General features: G+C 42.9%; 1 protein-coding gene across 2 annotated transcripts in view; it reads right to left on the bottom strand.

Moving 5' to 3' along the window:
• Nucleotides 1-19,779, bottom strand: part of MAP3K13 (mitogen-activated protein kinase kinase kinase 13) — a 173,363-nt gene that overhangs the window by 115,875 nt on the left and 37,709 nt on the right. Inside the window, exon 1 of one of the 2 annotated variants that reach the window (XM_082261019.1) lies at nucleotides 7,581-7,840. The exons of the other annotated variant lie outside the window; for it this stretch is intronic. The gene's annotated coding sequence lies outside the window, so the exon portion shown is untranslated. Of the gene's footprint in view, nucleotides 1-7,580; nucleotides 7,841-19,779 lie in introns of those variants that run through there. 2 annotated transcript variants of the gene reach the window in all.

Consider the following 19,779-nt stretch of genomic DNA (forward strand, 5'->3'; position numbering starts at 1 on the left):
CCTCCCTTTCAAGTCTATGCTAACGCTTAGCAAACACTCTAGCAGGCGTTTGCAGCGCGGTTTCGGTGCGGTTGCAAAATGCTCCATACTAAAGCTCGTTGATGCCTGTCTGACGCCCATACTAATACCATACAAATGCTATAGGAACGTTTGTTAAGCATTAAAGATTTAGTCAAGTGTGAATAAGCCCTTACAACTGTTGTAAGGACTTTCCAGTGATAGGGAAGAAAGAACTTCTACACTGTTAGGACTAGGGTGGCGATTCAACAAGATAAGGAAGTTCTTGCTTGGCTGGATAGGAGCACAGATAAGTTGAGAAGAGCCTGCTTTTTTTCATGCCAACAAAATGTTTCCCTGGAGAGTTCTTGAATGTAATTAGGTGAAAGCCACTGCCTCAAAGGAGGCGATCATTAGGCCTAGAACTCTCATGGAGAAAAAATAACAGATTTCTCTTGGATCTCTGTTCTTGAGCATGAGCATGAGCTCTTGGAGAAAGAATTTTCTTTTCTTGAAGAAAGACATTTATTTGGGATGTGTCCAGGACTAGACCCAAGAATTCCAGGCGAAGAGCTGGTTTGCTGAGCAAATTTTTTTCAATTATTCACCCGTTTGCCCTGGTTATGAGGAGGAAATCAGTCAGGTTCATGTTCCAGCTTTGCTCTGGGAGGAAATGAGTGACCTTGTAGATTTCATGCAGAATTTTGGAGTTTGAAGGAATCTGTTGAGGTATTTTAGGTACAAAATGGAGTGTTGGGCTTTGGTACCACAAACAGGTTTGAGTATAAAGCTTTGAACCGGTCTTGTGAAGGTACTGATACAATGACACCCTGGGACAAGAGGTGGTTCAGGGACTTTTTCAAATCTAACTGTCCTTGGGCAGTCTTTGGTTGATCTGAAAGAAGAAAAGGGTTAGGGGGCAGAGTTTTTAACTGTATTCTTTACCCTCTAGACACCACTAATTTAACCCACTAGTATGGGATGCTTGTGACCCAGAGAGAGGCAAACTGAAACAGAGGTCTCCCCGTTCTGATGAGTAAGGGCACCCTTTCATTGTGAAGAGGACTTTTTGAAGGCTTTCTGTTTTTTGTGGGTCAAGCCTTGTGCCAAAAAGAAGGTCTGAACTTAGGCTTTTGAAGATGAAGCCTGTGTAGAGCGGACAGGTGTCTTGCATTTATTGAAGGCTTTGTGGCTTTTGTGGGTCATGCCTTGTGCCAAAAAGAAGGGCTAAACTTAGGCTTTGAAGTTGAGGTCTGTGTAGAGCGGACAGGTGTCCTGCATGGCGAGGAGCTAGGCGCTCCTGTCCTGAGGAATAGGTTTTTGGAATCTTTCTTTGTGGAAGTGAAACTTTTCCTCCGGTGACCTCTTTAATAAATTGGTCAAGTGCCTCACCAAACAGACGTCTTCCTTGGAAGGGTATACATGTCAGGCACCTTTTGCATTTTGCAGACATCTTCAGCTGTCAAAGCTTTAAGCCATACGATTTTGTGCATATGAATAGATATTAGAGCCATTCTGGAAATTTGTTTCATGACATGTTCTAGGGCATCCACACAAAAAACCAGAGCAGAAGGCAACAGCTGTAAATGTTCTGTTACAGCACAATCCTGAAATACAAGGTCACGTTGGTTGTTCATTGTCCTGGTCCAGTTAGCTGCAGTTTGACACTCTGAAACTGCAGCAGGAGCTAGTTGCTGGGTTGGGCTTACAAGATTAAAGAGAGCCCTAGGGAGTGTCCCATGAACGCATTAGGTTTGAAAGAAGCAACATCTTCAATAGGTACAGTGAGATGTTTGTTTAGGACAGAGGCACAGGATTAACTATAGAAAAAGCCCACTTCTTTTTTCACTGAATATTGTTCACCAAAGACTTTGGGGAAGTGATAATCCCTTCAGGAGTCACCAATCGTCTGGACATTCTATGTGTTCATGACCAAGAAATGGGACGCAAGATGGAGGAGATTCAGGTTGTGCAATGCCAACAATTTTGCAGACAGAGGCAATGAGCTTTTCAATGTTGGCAAGCATGTTAGGTGAACTCCCTCTTGATCATAATGGTAGTCTAGGGAAGTAATATATTCAGCAGCTTCCTCCAATACTGCCCCAATGTCCTCTTCATTCCCTTCTTTATCTTCTTCCTCTAGAACCAGCATATCGAGATCTGGCGCAAGTTGAGAAATTGAGAAGAAGAGGTGTAGCGCTTCTGAGTCATGGACAAAGATGGCTGTGTTAAGGCCATAATCTGTCTGGGGAATTGTGACATAGATGCAGCAAATTATATTTTTGTCAGGTAGTCCGTATGTTGCATGCCTGAAACAGAGCTAGAATGGGATGCAGATACTGGTGTTAGAGCCAGGCCCTGCTCAAGTGCAAGGGATGCATCGACACTCTGAAGTTGAGTGTTGTGCGGGCCTTTGGCAGAGATAACGTTCGCCTGAAAATCTGAATCTGTAGATCGACTTCTGTACAACCACAGTACCCATACATGGATCGAAATTCAGACAATCCCTGCCGAACTGGCCGAGTTGTGATCCATGTATAACTAGCTTTACTGTTTAGCTGCTGTCATTGCTGAATTAAGTCCCTGTTCACACTTGTGGCAGTGCACAATGGGAGGAACCCCATCACTGTCTATGGGGCGCCTTTACACCTAGGCAACACACTTCCATGCAACTTCGAAAAAATTGATTGCAAGAGCTTCTTTGGGTGAATTTTTGACCCCAATGGCGTTAATGGGAGTGCATAAAATATAAACTTAAAAAAGTACAAAAAAAACCACATAAAAATGTGAACCTAGCATAAACCTATATATAATTAGTATACAAAGGAATACACTAAAAAAAAAAAATAAAACCTGAATATACTATATGTGACTATGTACTGTACTTCTATGTTTCCTTTTCAATGTCTGTTTGTATATGTTTTCTTTCACCTGTGTCCTTAAATGCCCTATTACAGGTTGTTGTACTGTTGTGCTTTCTTCAATGAATATTTATTTGAAGACATTAAAAATGATCACACTAGTAAAAAGTACAGTACAATGGAGTGATGATGTAACCCATTCAAAAGACATTGGATTAATGTAGTAGTTACCACGTTTTCAAGTTGAGACATCGCCAAGAAACTTTAACCTGTGATACCATTTTCTATGTTTTTTTCTAAAGCAAACAGTAAAACATTTTGCTGACATGTCTATTGTACTAAAGAATAGAACCAACTTGAAAGTAAACTAGTAAAACGATACGATTTTTATTATTACTATTTATTTAAAAAATTCCTTTTAACTTAAATCTGACCTCCAGGAAAACAGCTAAGTACACATAATAAATACACATATAGGAGCTGTTTTCTTTCCTAAAGGATTTGCATTGCTGTCTTTTCAGCCCTAAGATTTATATAGCTCCGCCACACACCACAGCTTTGTCTGGCAGGGCAGAATAATTGATTTTTCTCTTTGCTGCAGTTAAAGTAGTATTAAATGCAAAACCAAAAATGTATTATGTTGCAGTATACCAATCGTCAGATGTGATGGCTGCATTATTTTTCTTTTTTTTAGGCTTTTTTCCCCTCTGTTTCCCCTGATGATCTAACCAGTAACACACCTCCTGTATTACAGTGCCCTCACTCTTAATGAAGGAGCACATTTGGACAGCAGAATTGTTAATCTGGGGGGGAGGGGATTGTTAAATCATAAATGCACTAGCAGATTTGGATACAATACCAAGTTGAAACTGAACGACACATAGCACTTTATAAGCAGTTACAACAGTTTCTGATGCTCTTTCTGGTTACCCATCCTGGTGTTGATGACCCATGGAGAGGCCTCCGCTGGTCCAGTTAGCAAGAGTGACTTCATAGTGGTCTGCTAGCAGTCCTGTTTTTGGCATGTTGTCCTCTGTGAATGGATCCCTCATGTAATGTGTGCCTAAAGCCTCGTACACGCGCACCGATTGTTGGCCGACCGATCGGCCGACTTTTGTCCAGTGATGTTGTGTTGGTTGAAATGTGCTCTAGACTGCACACAAATTTTTTTCGGCCAACAACAACCAACTTCAGAAGGGATGACACGTGATGGTTTACTTTCCATGTGTTTTTTCTTCTCTGAGCATGCCCAGTCTTGCTCATCTGATTTTTGTCGGCCGAAATCTGTACTGACTGACGAACAATCGGCCGTTCTGTTGACGGCCAACAAAAATTTTATAGCATGCACACCAGATTTTGTTCGGCCGAAAAGTCGCAGTCGGTTGTCGGAAGCATCATACTAACAAGCTGACAATCGGCCGATCGGACGTTGGCCGAAAATTTACGGCCAACAATCGGTGCGTGTGTACGAGGCTTTACTCTCATTACACCCCTCCTCTCGGTTATGACTAAGCGAACATAGTTTAGTGAAACGCGTCAACTGTTTTTTACCCTCCTGTCCCTGGTTTGTCGTTTTGGATTTTATGGATTTTCAATAAAAGGTTTTTATCATCTACTATCAATCTCAAGTTGGTGTGCGGTTGCCTTCTTCGAATTGTACAGCTGTCGGGACTACGGACCTAACCTACACCCTTCTGATTGTGAGGACATTTCAACACCAGAGCGGTCTCTGTGCTCTCATATCTATTTGACCCCTCATCTAACCCTTTGTCCTTCCTTCCTCCCTCTCCTCTTCTTTCTTCTTGCTCATTTGTCTCTGTTCTTCTGTCTATTAATCCTTTCTGGTTATCCGATTTTATCCCTAGACCTATTTTCTCCCTTGATGGCACATAGTTGGTTTATTTGAGTTGGTATATCAACAAACTGTGTTCAATACTTAATTTTATTTAAGAGGCCTCTTACCCATGTCTATTCCAATTGTCTATAGTTGTAGGCCATTTACGCTTTTAAAAAAATGTAATCGTCAAAGCTTTATTGCAGTGCTTTCTCCATCTGAAATTCATATTTTGCATTCACAATGCATGATGATATTTAGATTGTACAGTACACTTTCTGAGTAAGCAATATAAAAAGTGTATTGAACAAGAAAAAATGTCCCTCGGTTGGGTACTTTAGTTGTTATATGGCGAGAGTCTTTGTTATGCTGTAAATTCTTAGAAAAACTTCAAGGAGTTAGGCTGGCCATACAGGGAGCACATTTCTGAAAGAAATTTGCTCCATTCCCCCATCAACACAGTGTTGATGTTGGAATCCCTCCCGCTGAGCCATTGTCTTCTTTCGGTGGGGGATGGGGGAGTCATCTTTACCTCGGAGAAGACAGTGATTATTGCTAGCGACTATAGCAGCCGCTAATGATAACCACAGGTAAAACCTGGCATGCTGATTGTGCCCAATTTGATAAATTGATCAACTTGGTACATTCAGCCTGAGCATACATGGTTCGAATCTTGGCTGGTTCCTGCTGAACCAGCTGGGATTTGAACCTTGTATGGCCTGCATTAGTCTAGATGTAGATTAACAAATGAAAGTGGAAGTCAAGGCAAAACGTAACTAACTCTAAACCGACTCTCCGCCATATTCTAAGCCTAATCTATCGTGCCCTGTAAAGAAAAATTTGCTACACTTACCTACTCTGCAGACGCTCCAGTCCGGTCTCCAGCAGCGCCCTGTGTGTGCAGGAGACAGCCGACAATGGCTGGGAACACCTGGAAAGTGACACCCCCCATTGAGCCACTGTTGTCGGCTGCCTCTCCTGCAAACTTCTACAGGCTGAAGCCGCCGCTGACAGCTCAGCCTGGGCCTGGACCGGAGCGGCTGCAGAACAGGTAAGTATAGCCATTTTTTCTTTACCAGGCTAGATAGATTAGGCTTAGAATGTGGCTGCAAGTATGTTTAGAATTAGTTAGGTTTTGCCTTTACTTCCCCTTTAAGGGCATCTCAGCAAACAATAGGTCTGAACCCAAAAAATAATCTGCCTCCAAAGACACTATAGAATGTTCTTGTAAATGCCAGCTGATATAGTACATGAGCAGGGCACCACATGCACTTTCAAGGTGTCAGACACTGAAGAGCAATTCAATCAATTCCTCTCCCTTTCATAGTAAGAAGAATACAATGGTATGTGTTTTTATTTACTACTTCGAATAGCTTTATACTTGACTAATATTATTTTCTAAGGCAAATGTTTCCTTGCACTATTAAACGTCAGAAAAATGTAATGGTGGGCTAAGCCAATGTTGGCGTTCCAGCAGCTCAGGATCTAAGTGTGCCAAGGCCACTTTCCAGACTACAGACTTCTCCAACAATGCATGCTTGTACAATATGCTTCCCACAGGGCAATCCACGGCTTGTTGTTCATGAACAACAAATCCCAGCAAGAAAGTTTTTCTGGTCTTGGGCTTAAAGACTAGTCACTTCAATTTAAATGCATATAGAAATGCCATCTACACTTTACATTTCACAAATGCCAGGAAAAGATAAATGGCCAGCTGTTATTTATAACCACTAGCTGACATCTGAGAAATTAGGGGACTACAAATCCTTTATATTCAGAGAAATACAACGTGTCCTATCGCTTTATCTTTCATATTGCAGGAGGGATATGCTGGGACTTTGATTTTGACACATGAGAGTAATGCATGTAGACAGTGTGCTTACCACATCACACACAAATCACTCTTCATAAATCCAGTTCACAATCATATCTACACAACATCCTGTGTATTCGGCTATGGCTGGCACCGGAGAGAAAATTCTAGGGCTCTACTACCCACTAATTTGGCATTAACGTACCCCTTATTCTCACATTGGCAGTATCACAGAATAGCCATAGATGTTTGTGCTTACCTTTTAATTAATATTCTTTTTTTTTTTTTTTTTTATGTATAGTGAGGAGAGCCAAAAATATTAAAATATATACATCAAATGCAATAACCCCATCCAAACTGATTTTTATAATTGTAAGAATGTATTTAATATGCAGTTACCTACTATGTACTGAAGGTTGGCATAGTCCTATTAAGATACAGCCAGAGTAGTAACTATCAGCAAGACCATTACTATACCTCCTAAAATGCAGTGCCTAATAATTTGATATTAAAAGAGGTAACCCCCAGAAATGTCTTACTATACATCAATAACGAAGTAAGCATTATCAATCACATCATTTAGAACACAAATTATCTTACTAAACACATAAGAGAAAGTACACGGTACAACTTTACAAGCAATAATATAAAATCACAAACTTGTAGAGGGTATGGAGGAGGCTCGAAGGATTTCTAGAAATGTATGGACACAGAAGCCATGGGAGGTAGAATGGAGGTTGTATATCTCCTGCAGAAATGTGCTGGACCCCTGCTGCCTGTCTCTGCTCAGCTGAAAATTGCACTTCATTTAAAAGGGAGTTTGATAGAGCAGGGATGGTTACAATACAGCAGCTGAGCATCTGTGTGGTAGGATCCATCCTGCAAAGGAAGGTATCAGGTTTCTGGTCCCACAACATCATGATTTGCCCTAGAGACCGGAAGAGACAGATGGACCATCACCCATCCATCTGTCCTCTATAGCACACATATCAACTCCCCCCCACTCTCTCTACTACCTCTGTGCCCCCATTGTAAGGAATAAAACAAAGAGAAGACAGTGACAGCTGATACTCACACTGCTGCATTAGCCTGGTTTCCATGTTGTGTCTCTAAGGATGCCAGGGAAGAGAAAGCAGTGGAAATGTACCGGGAAATACGGATACACCAGGCTGAATGGGGGCTTTGGAAAATGGAATTGTAGGGGATGGGGAGATACCACCCACACAATCCTGCAGCCCACTGCAAAGGGAGCCCAGGGCTCTTCTGACGTCACAGGAGATTCATGAATGGAGAGGGACGAGCTGCTTTAGGATTCAGCACGGAGCTTGCAGTGACGTCCACAATGAGCTGAGCTGTAAGGGGGAGCATAAAGCAACCAATAATCATCACTGCACATGCAGCTAGTCCTCCCTAAGACAAGCAGCCAATAAGCCAAACCCACCAATCACACTATGTCATTAAATAGCTTGTAACTGATAAAAGGGCTGACGGCAGGGATATGACATATACGCTGCCTTATAGATTCATTACATTGCACTTCTTTTATATAATATATATATATATATAGATCTCTATCTACACACATAGCACATGGTGTGTATATATTTTACAATGATTTACACATGCATATACACATACTGTATATCCATGCAAAGAAAAAGGAAGGGACCTGTGCTGGTCAACTGGATTACTGTGGAATTTTTGTATTAACCACTTAAGCCCCGGAAGATTTTACCCCCTTCCTGACCAGGGGGTATTTTGCGATTCGGCACTGCGTGACTTTAACGGACAATTGCGCGGTCGTGCGACGCTGTACCTAAACAAATTTTGCGTCCTTTTTTTCCCACAAACAGAGCTTTCTTTTGGTGGTATTTGATCACCTGTGCGATTTTTTGATCACGCGCTATAAACAAAAAAAGAGCGTCAATTTTGCAAAAATAGCAATATTTTTCACATTTTTTTATATGAAATTTCCCCCAAAAAAAATGTAAAAATCAAATTTTTTTAACATTTTCGGCCAATTTGTTTTATGCTACCTATGTTTGGTAAAAAAAAAATCGCAAAAAGCGTATTTTGATTGGTTTGCGCAAAAGTTATCGCGTTTACTAACAAAGGGAAAGATTTTTGTCATTTTTGTTTTTTTTTTTTTAACGCGTAATGGCGGCGATCTGCGATTTTTTTGCGGTACTGCGACATTGGGGCGGACAGATCGGACCCTTGACTGACATTTGTGACACTTTTGGGGTTACCAGTGACATTTCTACAGTAATCAGTGCTATATATATGCACTGTTACTGTAAAAATACACTGGTAGTGAAGGGGTTAACTTTATTTGGGAGGGAGGGGCTGTGTGTATCCCTAGGGGCGTGCTTTCTACTGCGATTGGCTGTGGCTTGAGCTGTAAGGACACTGATCAACGGATCTACATACTAGATCCGTGTGATCAGTGTCTTTACAGCGAGGAGAATGACAGGTGGCTTGTTTACACAAGCTGCCTGACATTCTCCCTCTCCCCCGCCGATCGCCGAGTGACCGGCGGACATCGGGTCCGCTGGTCACACGCGCGGAGGGGGGGGTCCGTGACCACGCGGGAGTGCGCCTCCGGCGGAGCGCGCTCGCTCCCTAGACCCTCAAAAGCTAGTGACGTAGCCCTACGTCACTTTGCCTGTGAGGGGCTGACTGCCGACGTAGATCGGCATTAGGCAGTCGGCAAGTGGTTAAGCGTAGTACACACGATGAGAGTATCAGATGAATGATTGTCCTTTTTTTTTTTTGCATGCTAGTCTCCATATGGAAAACAAATAGGTTAGTAAAGTTCGAAATTTCTCGTACGACAGAATAAAAATTAGGAAGTAATGTAATGTATTTGTACTGTAATTTCGGATGAAAACTGTACGGATTAAACGAAAATCGTACGATCTGGTATCAGATTGTAAAATATTTGTGTTTGTCCCTTTGGAAAATTATGGATGAAAGCTGTGTACTAACAATCAGATTATCGTACGATCGTGTTGAAAGTGGTATTTTTTGCACGATATTCTGATCGTGTTTATGAGGCTTTACAAACTGATGCCAGTGGCTGCCATTTACTGTCTTATATGCACTAGATGCAGACATGCACTGGGGGTCTTCATCTGTCTTGTGTGTGCATCATGTTAATGTACCTTTAGGACTTGCTCACACTTGACTAAATTTCTAACGCTTAGCAAATGCTCCTATGGTGTTAGCATGCGCGTTGAACTTGCGGTAATGAGCTATCGTATGGGCGTTAGACTGGCGTAAGTGAGCTTTAGTATGGGGGTTTTACAAGCATTAATGAAGAGTTTAAAACACTCCCTAAATGCCCTATGCACAGTTTTAAAGGGTTTGAGGAGCCGTTAAGGTGCGTTAAAACATTAGAGGAACATTAGAGGAAATTAACAAATTTTAACACCCCACAACCTCACCGCAAACGCCTGCCAGAGCCTTTGCAAAGTGTTACCATAGACTTGAATTAGAGGCATTGAAAGGCTTGAAACGCCTCCTAACTCGACATGAGGCTTCAATTTTGAAATTACGCGAAACTAACACTTCATGTTTTGATAATGTGTGCTGTCCTTTGTATCATTTGCATAGGCGTTGTATCATTTGCATATGCGTTTTGAGGGGCGTTTTTAACACCCCTCAAACGGCTGCTTTTAATGCCAGTGTGAATTTAGCCTTAAGGCTGGGTTCACACTTAAATCGGATGCGGCTCACAGCAGGGGCCCGGTGCATCCCTGTTCTCCATTTCAGGGACGAATCCGGCTGGAATGTGTGCAATCCGCTTTGCTGCCGCCACAGGGATATGTAGGCCGGCACCATTGAAAACCAGACACACTCTCTTGTCACTAGTGTGCAACCAGCCTAAAGCAACCCTTTCAGAACATGACACTTTGCACTGCTCCAGGTGGAGTATGAGATCTCTTTGCTGCTGTGACAGAACTCCGGGTGCCAGCCTAGGTCCAAAACCAAGAGTATGCACACAACAGAGACAGTGGCAGCACTTCCAGTTAAAAATCTTCACTTTATCCAAATTTCATTAAAATCAAGGAGACGCTATACACACACATCTCATTTAGACCTCAGAAAACGCGTTTCCCACATCTGTGCTTAGTCATTGCTAGCAAACCGGTTGCCAATGAAAATAATAAGCATAATAGTAATAGAAGAAGGTTCATACTTAGCTTTCCAGCAGGTGGTGTGTTAAAGTGTCCAAAGCTATCTCTCTCCTCTTGGACAGATTAATAACAATGGGAGCGATTGGCTCCCGCTACTGTCAATCAAATCCTGTACCACGGGAGTAGGAGCAGTGGGACTCCGGAACGAGCGCACGCGGGTACCTAATGAAGAGGAAGGGCCTGGAGCTCCAGCAGGGGACCCCAGAATAAGAGGATCGGGGCTGCTCTGTGCAAAACCATTGCACAGAGCAGGCAAGTATAGGAATGTTTGTTATTTAAAAAAACAAAACAAAAATAAAAAAACAAAGCTTTAAATCAATCAAATATGTAATATATTGCAGCTCACAAATCCTTAGACGTGGTGGCTGCATTATGTACAGGGTTACAAACAAGATAGGTTCTGTAGGTTTGTTCTTAAAGCTGAATTCCAGTCGTTTTTGTGTCTATTAAAAGTCAGCAGCTACAAAAAGTGTAGCTGCTGACTTTTAATAAACACATACTCACCTGTCCCACGATCCAGCGATGTGGTCGCCCGAAGCCTGGGTTCTCTCCCTCGCCTCTCACCGGCATCACATGTGTGGGCAGGCACCCAGCTGTCACAGCTTGCGACTTAACAGTTGGGTATGCACTGCTCATACGCGAGTCGCACTGCGCCTCTTTAATGCAGACAGAGAGGGAAGGGGAGAAAAGAATTTCCACTCGAGTCACCCAGGCGGCCCGAGCGGAAGAGCTGGGTACCTGTCAAAAGTAGACACTGAAGATGGGTCTTGGATGTGTCTTTCAGCATGACAATGACCCAAAACATACCACCAAGGCAACAAAGGAGTTGCTCAAAAAGAGGCACATGAAGGTCATAGAGTGGTCTAGCCAGTCTCCAGACCTTAATCCTATAGAAAATGTATGGCGGGAACTGAAACTTCAAGTTGCCAATCAACAGCCAAGAAGCCTTAAGGATTTAGGGAAAATCTGTAAAAAAGAGTGGACCAAAATCCCTCCTGAGGTGTGTGTAAACCTGGTCACCAACTATAGGAAACGTGTCACCTCTGTGCTTGCCAATAAGTGTTTCTCCACCAAGTACTAAGTCATGTTTTGCTTGGGGATCAAATACTTATTTTACTCACTGAACTGCAACTCAATTTATAACATTTGTATCATGTGCTTTCCTGGATTTTTGGTTGATATTCTGTCTCTATCATTTAAAATACACCTATGATAAAAATTATAGACCCTTCATTTCTTGGTAAGTGGGCAAACTTACAAAATCTGCAGGGGATCAAATAATTATTTCCCCTCTGTATACATCACTTCCAAATGCATGTCAAAATTACCTTTGTTTTATTACAATCTACTTTCTCTTTGCTGGCTAGTTAGATTAGATGCAGGTGAATTTTTGGTTTGTCAATCTACTATAAATTGCAGCCCCTACATGTTTATTTCTTTTCCTGGATAAAAATGAATTGAGTAGCGTCAATTTCTGGTTTAAAGATATATCTACACACAGACATACACAATACATACATATACACATATTAAATAACAAATACATTTCCTTCCAGCTTCTGTATGCCAATGAACATTTTGCTAGGGGCTCAGATGCATTAGGTTCTGTATATTTCCCTCTGGATGGGAATAACGAAATACATTAGGAGAGTGGAGGCTATTCTACACACTAATCCCTGCATGATGCTAAATTCACTGGATCCAGGACAATGGTAAAAAAGGGGGGAGGAAGGCTTTGGGCTGGGGTTTACAGAAAACTCATCATCCAGATTACACACACATTACAACAGAGAACAATTTTACTGAGACATTACAGGTAATACACTGTATAGCCTCCTTTCAAAAGTTCATGCACTGCACCAACATGTTTTACTGATGGAGCCCATTTCATGAATTAGTCAGTTAAAGATGAACTCCAGGCAAACAGCAAAATGCGCAGATTAAAGCGGTGTTTCAGCTGTGGAAAAAAATTAAAAGCCAGCAGCTACAAACACTGTAGCTGCTGACTTTTAATATATAGACACTTACCTGTCCAGGGTGCCCGCGATGTCAGCACCCCAGCCAATTTTCGGATCAGCTGCCGGTGCTGCCGCCTCCATTCACTCTAAGGGAAACCGGCAATGAAGCCTTTCGGCTTCACAGCTGGTTCTGTATTGCGCATGCGCGAAGCACGCTGCAAATTCTCAATGGCTCAGTGACGGGGAGGGGAGGAGAAAGGGGACAGAACTTCTGAGGGACGACGTCGCGGCACTGTCTCCCGGAAGTGGGGAAGGGTACCTGTCATAAACAGGTACCCGTTCCCCCCTCCCTCCTGAAAGGTGCCAAATGTGGCACCGGGGGGGGGGGGAGCAGATGAGCAGAAGTTCCACTTTTGGGTGGAACTCCACTTTAATACATTTAGGGAGCTGTTTTACAAAGGATTTGTACTTCTGTCCATCCAGTTCAATTGTGGAAGTGCTTTCATAGCAAAATAAATGTTTACAAAAAATGTATATATACTGTATATATATATACATATACATACACACACATACAATTTAAAGAGAGGGGTGGCAAAGGGCAAAAAGACATTCGTTTTGGGGTGAAGATTCGCTTTAATGTGGAGCTTTATGTCTGCCTGGAATTCAGCTTTAAAAGTGCAGCATAAGTATCCCATAGTTCCCATAGGTTGTAGGTATCAAAAAATGGATAATTGTGGTATAAACTTTATACAAACATGACATTCTCTACAAAAGTGTGTGGCACTCTAAGAAGGTACAGATCTATTTAAAAAAAAAAAATGATGTTACATATGTGAGACTGGCATTAGGACGTCATAACCTCTTGAAAAAATTTTTGAACTTGCCAAAACGTAGAAAAAATGTCCATCTATTGTGTACAGAAACCTTACAGAGCAACTACAATCAAAGTGTGAAAAAAGTAAAGGCTTCTTCTGTCCAGGACACATTGCAACTTATACTAAAGTCAAAAGGTCCACTCAGCATACAGCCCGACGTCTGTAAAGAAAAAAGTTGTTTGTGTTGGACTACAGAGAAGATTGGTTTGAAACAGATTTGAATGTAGTGGGTTTGATTTACCAAAACTGGGGAGTGCACAATCTGGTGAAGTTCTATAGAAACCAGCTTCCAGGTTTTATTGTCAAAGCCTAAGGCCCAGTTCACACTGGTGCAACATGTGCTCTGACTTTGAGAGCGCATTCCGCATGACAAGTCGAGCCCCATTAAGTACAATGCAACCATTCTAATGTGAGCGACTTGAAGAAAAGGTTCCTGCACTACTTTTGGTCTGACTTTGGCACATCTTGCACTGACTTCTGTTAAAAAAGTCATATGTAAGTTGTGCCTAAGTCATGCTGGGATGTTGGCTTTGAAGTCGCAGCGGTGTGAATCAGGGCTAAGCCCACATTCACACTGGTCCGATTTGACAAATCGCATGTCAAACCAGAACCAATTGCTGGCAAAGGCACCATCCAAATTCCCAAAGTCGTTTCTATAGTACTTTTGGTAACTTCAGGGGGCAATTTCAATTGACATCTGTGCAGGAATGTCTGTGAAATCGCCCCCACAGTCGTACTGAAAATGCCGGTTTAAAATCGTTCGAGCTCAGCTGAACTCACACGATTTCAAACCAGCCTCAGTGTGAACCTACACTAAGTCCCGGTTCACACTGGGGTAACTTGTCAAGCGACTTAGCCCCATTAAGTGCAATGGAACACTCTCCAACTCTCCGAATTCTCCGACTTAGAAAAAGGTTCTTGCACTACTTTGGGGGTGACTTGCATTGACTTCTATTAGAGAAGTCGTTTCAGTGCAATGGAACACTCTCCGACTCTCCGAATTCTCCGACTTAGAAAAAGGTCCCTGCACTACTTTGGGGGCGACTTGCATTGACTTCTATTAGAGAAGTCGTTTCAGTGCAATGGAACACTTTCCGACTCTCCGAATTCTCCAACTTAGAAAAAGGTTCCTGCACTACTTTGGGGGTGACTTGCATTAACTTCTATTAGAGAAGTTGTTTGCAAGCCAAGCTGAAGTCACGCTGCAGGGGGCGGCTTCAGAGTCGGGCAACTTTGAAGCCGTCCCAGTGTGAACCCAGCCTAAAGCCCCGTACACACGTACCGATTGTCGGCCGTAAATATTTGACCGACGACCAATCAGACGATTGTAGGCTTGTTAGTATGATGCTTCCGACAGCCGACATCGCATTTTCGGCCGAACAGAATCTGTCGTGCAGACTTTAAAATTTTTGTTGTCCGTCACCAGAACGGCCGATGGTTCGCCAGTCAGTACAGATTTCGTCCGACAGACAGCAGATTAGCAAGACTGGGCATGCTCAGAAAAGAAAAAAGACAAGGAAAGTTAACCATCACATGACATCACTTCTGCAGTCGGCTGTTGTTGGCCGACAAAATTTGTGTGCAGTCTTTTGCAGTTTTCAACAGACACGACAGCCCTGGACAAAAGACGGCCGATCGTTCGGCCGACGATCAGTACGTGTGTACGGGGCTTAACTGAACAAGCTGTAGTCAGAAGCTAATTGGCTACCATGCGCAGCTGCACCAGATCTTGCACTCTCTAGTTTCAGTAAATCAACCCTAATAAAGGGGTTGGAATCCCCCCTTAATGACTTTTGCCTATAGGTAAGCCTATAATAATGCTTACCTATAGGTATTTTAAATATCTCCTAAACTTGCACAATTTAGGAGATATTTGCATTGCATGCAGCCGATGACGTCATCGGCGCATGCGCCCTGAAGGAACAGCCACTCGTGCCGTTCCTTCAGAGCCCTGTGCCGTGAATGGCGGCTCCCGCACGCATGCGACAAGTGATGTCATCGCGCCTCCAGCCAATCAAATAGCTGGAGGACGCGAACCAGGAAGAAGGACGGCCGAACAGGTCAGTCGTCTCAGCGGGGAGCGAATGACACTGCAGGGCTTCATTCTAAGGTAAGTATTTCATAATGAGCTAGTATGTGATGCATACTAGCTCATTATGCCTTTGTCTTTCAGGTTTTTCTTTTTTTAATTTTTTTTTCTGAGGGAGGTTTACAACCTCTTTAATGTGTCTATGTTGAGAAGATTTCCCTTAACTTCTAGTTGTGTCTAATACCTGTCACCTGGAAAGAAGGGCAAATCACCCCCACACAAACAGTGACAGCCAAAGGGTCCTTTCACACGAGCGGTGTGCCCAACAGACTCTGTTTTGCTCAGCTGGGTATTCATCCACCGATACCCACTGAGCAGGCGGATGACAGCTCCGTCTCCACTTACTTTGCAGATACGGAGCTGTCAGAGCCCGGCTCTCCTCTATGGGAAATTGGATGAAAACTGACCTGTCCGTTTTCATCCGATTCTATCCGATCTGATCCTCCAGACAGATGGAAAATAGGGTCTCCATCCGTCTGGATTTCACGGACAGGATCAGATCGGATAGCAGCAGGTGTCAGCGGAGATGTCACCGCTGACATCCGCTGCCCCATAGGGCTGCACGGAGCATCCGATCAGGTCCGCCTGAAAAACTGACAGAGGGACCTGATCGAAAAGCCTGTGTGAAAGGGGCCAAAAGAAAAAACATGACAGAGGTTTTAGCCAATTTCACTCTACTTTAACCACTTGCCGACCGCCGCACGCCGATCTACGTCGGCGGTCAGCCCCTCACAGGCAAAGTGACGTAGGGCTACGTCACTAGCTTGTGAGGGTCTAGGGAGCGAGCGCGCGCCGCTGGAGGCGCGCTCCCGCGTGGTCACGGACCCCCCCGCGCGTGTGACCGGCGGATCCGATGTCCGCCGGCCACTCTGCGATCGGCGGGGGAGAGGGAGAAAGTCAGGCAGCTTGTGTAAACAAGCTGCCTGTCATTCTCCCCTCTGTATGAGAGCTGATCATATGGATCTACTATGTAGATCCGTTGATCACTCTGCATACAGCTGAAGCCACAGCCAATCACAGTAAGAATCACGCCCCTAGGGACACACACAGCCCCTCCCTCTCAAATAAAGTTAACCCCTTCACTACCAGTGTATTTTTACAGTAACAGTGCATATATATAGCACTGATTACTGTAGAAATGTCACTGGTAACCCCAAAAGTGTCAAAAATGTCAGTCAAGGGTCCGATCTGTCCGCCGCAATGTCGCAGTACCGCAAAAAAAATCGCAGATCGCCGCCATTACACGTTAAAAAAAAAAACAACAAAAATGACAAAAATCTTTCCCTTAGTCAGTAAACGCAATAACTTTTGCGCAAACCAATCAAAATACGCTTTTTGCGATTTTTTTACCAAACATAGGTAGCATAAAACAAATTGGCCGAAAATGTTAAAAAATTTTGATTTTTACATTTTTTTTTGGGGGAATTTCATATAAAAAAAAGGGAAAAATATTGCTATTTTTGCAAAATTGACGCTCTTTTTTTGTTTATAGCGCGTGATCAAAAAATAGCACAGGTGATCAAATACCGCCAAAAGAAAGCTCTGTTTGTGGGAAAAAAAGGACGCCAAATTCGTTTAGGTACAGCGTCGCACGACCGCGCAATTGTCCGTTAAAGTCACGCAGTGCCGAATCGCAAAATACCCCCTGGTCGTTTAGCAGCCAAATCCTCCGTATGTGTCAACGCTGACCTGGTTAGACAATAAGAGAGGAAAAAATGTGTCTTTACTAAAATGGAATTCTGGGACATTCCCATGGTTTGGTTCCCATGCTATATTTGGCTCATTAATTCAATAGTTATTGCGCTTACAAAAAACAACGTCAAAACTGGCAAATCAAGTTTAGCTTTATTTCAAATTTATGTTTTTACCCAAGTCTTTTTTCCAACTGTACTTCAATGACAGCAACTTACAATTCCCCCAGTTTGTATGTTCTTCTCATTTACATCATATTCTGACATCTCCACCTGGGGTAGGGATGGTGTGTGGAATGCTTGAAAAACAATTGTTTGGAATCCCAATCTTAAATTACCCACCCACTGCTAAAGGGCTATGCTTGTACTGTAGCAGCATAATGGTGGCCCATATGTTCAAAGGCCCAAAATCATGAGGGTGCATTCCTTTAATATATCTGGTGTGCCCCACTAATATATTTTGAGAAGTGTATGGCTATGTCATTTGTTGTTCAATTTTACAGATAAGAAATAAAAAAAAAAAAAAAAGAAAGAAAAATCTAAGAAGCAGTAGTATTTTCATAACAGCTGTACTTTACCTAGGTAAAACCAATGCAAAATCATTTTCCTAATTTCTATTGCACTACTTCAAACTGTTGTGTTTCCAATGACTTATTTTAAAATCATGACACTGTATTAATGACTGACATTTGGTAATGATAGATACTAATGCCAATGAAGGACAAGCTGGCATTTGTTTGAAGGAACAGAGCAAGGGTCTGTCACCATAACATTCACCAGAAAACCACAAAGCAACTGGTGAGATATTTAATATTGTGGGGACATATTTCAGTATCCATATGTGGACAGGTGTGAGCAGAGATCCCTTTGGAGGACTGGCCTGGTGGTAAACAAATCAAGTCTCTTTACCCCTACACCGAGCAGGAAAACTTCCACGTTTTCAGGGGTCATTTACACTTTCTACTTTAACCAGTTCTGAACCGGAAGGACAGGCCATTTTTTGCGATTCGGCACTGCGTTACTTTAATGGAAAATTGCATGGTCATGCGACGCTATACTGAAATAAAATTGCTGTCCTTTTTTTAGAGCTTTCTTTTGGTGATATTTGATCACCTGTGCGTTTTCTATCTTTTGCGCTATAAACAAAGAGCGACATTTCTGAAAAAAAAGCAATATTTGTCACTTTCTGCTATATAACATTCCCAAAAAAAAAAATGTAAAAATCTAAATTTTTCATTCTTTTAGGCCAATTTGTATTCTGCTACATATTTTTGGTAAAAAGAAAAAAAAAATTGCAATAAGCGTATTTTAATTTGCTTGCGCAAAAGTTATTGCATCTACAAACTAGGGGAAAGATTCATGTCATTCTTATTCATTTATCATTTTACTAATAATGGTGGCGATCTGTGATTTTTAGCAGGGATTGCGATGGACAGATCGGATCCCTGACATTTTTGACACTTTTGGGGGGACCTGTGATAGTACTACAGTAAACAGTGCTAAAAATATGCAAGGTTACTGTAATAATGACATTGGCAGGGAAGGGGTTAACCTAGGGGTGATAAAAGGGTTAAGTGTGAGCCTAGGGGAGTGTTTTCTAGCTGTGGGGGGCTGGGCTTGTGAAATGACCATAGAGATCTGTGATCCTACATAGAAGGATCACAGGCGCTCTGTGATCATTTCAGAGAGAAGAACGGTCAGCTGTGTTTACAACAGCTGACCGTTCTTCCCTCTCATCGGGGAGCGATCGCGGGTGGCCGGCGGCAATCACGCCCGCCGGCCCCGTGAATCGGCATCCCCGCTGCCTAGAGGGGCCAGGAGCGCACCGCCAGCTGCGCACGCACACCCCCCAGCACCACACACACAACCGACTTAGGAGAGGCTGCCTGTCGCAGTAGTACTTTTGCGGAGAGTACTACGCAGGAGAGGCTGCCTGCTGCAGTCAATTTGCGGCAGGCGGTCTTAATGTGGTAATACTAAAGTGAAGCTCCAGGCAAATGATGTCTAATCACAAAATGATGTGTAATTCTGTTTAGTTAGCCTTTTTTTTTTCTTAGTCAGCCAGGCAAATGTTGCAAATATTTCCTTTACGGCCTGCTCACTGAACAATGAATCAGCACTCTGTCCACACATGTAGGTGACTCTGGACCCAAAGCTGATCCACTAAGTAGTAGTGTGTGTGTGTGACTGACGAAGGAATCAGATCCCTGTCCTTCTCACTAACTCGTGGCAAAGGACCGGCCAATCTCACACTGCGCTGTCACTTACGTAACAATGCCACTCTCAGCTGCACCCTGCACACAGGTTTTCCAGCTTGCGGGACCAAAATCTAGCAGGCTGAAAGTGATCGTCACTGGGCTAAATAAGCAATTAACCCTTTAAATGACAAACCCCGCCCCCCCCGTTTGGTCCGAGCAGGAGGAAGCTTGTAATTCTAGCAATATCAATTATGATTTTAG

Source organism: Pelophylax lessonae (assembly GCF_965119305.1).
Source record: "Pelophylax lessonae genome assembly, chromosome: 6".
Classification (NCBI taxonomy): Eukaryota; Metazoa; Chordata; class Amphibia; order Anura; family Ranidae; genus Pelophylax; species Pelophylax lessonae.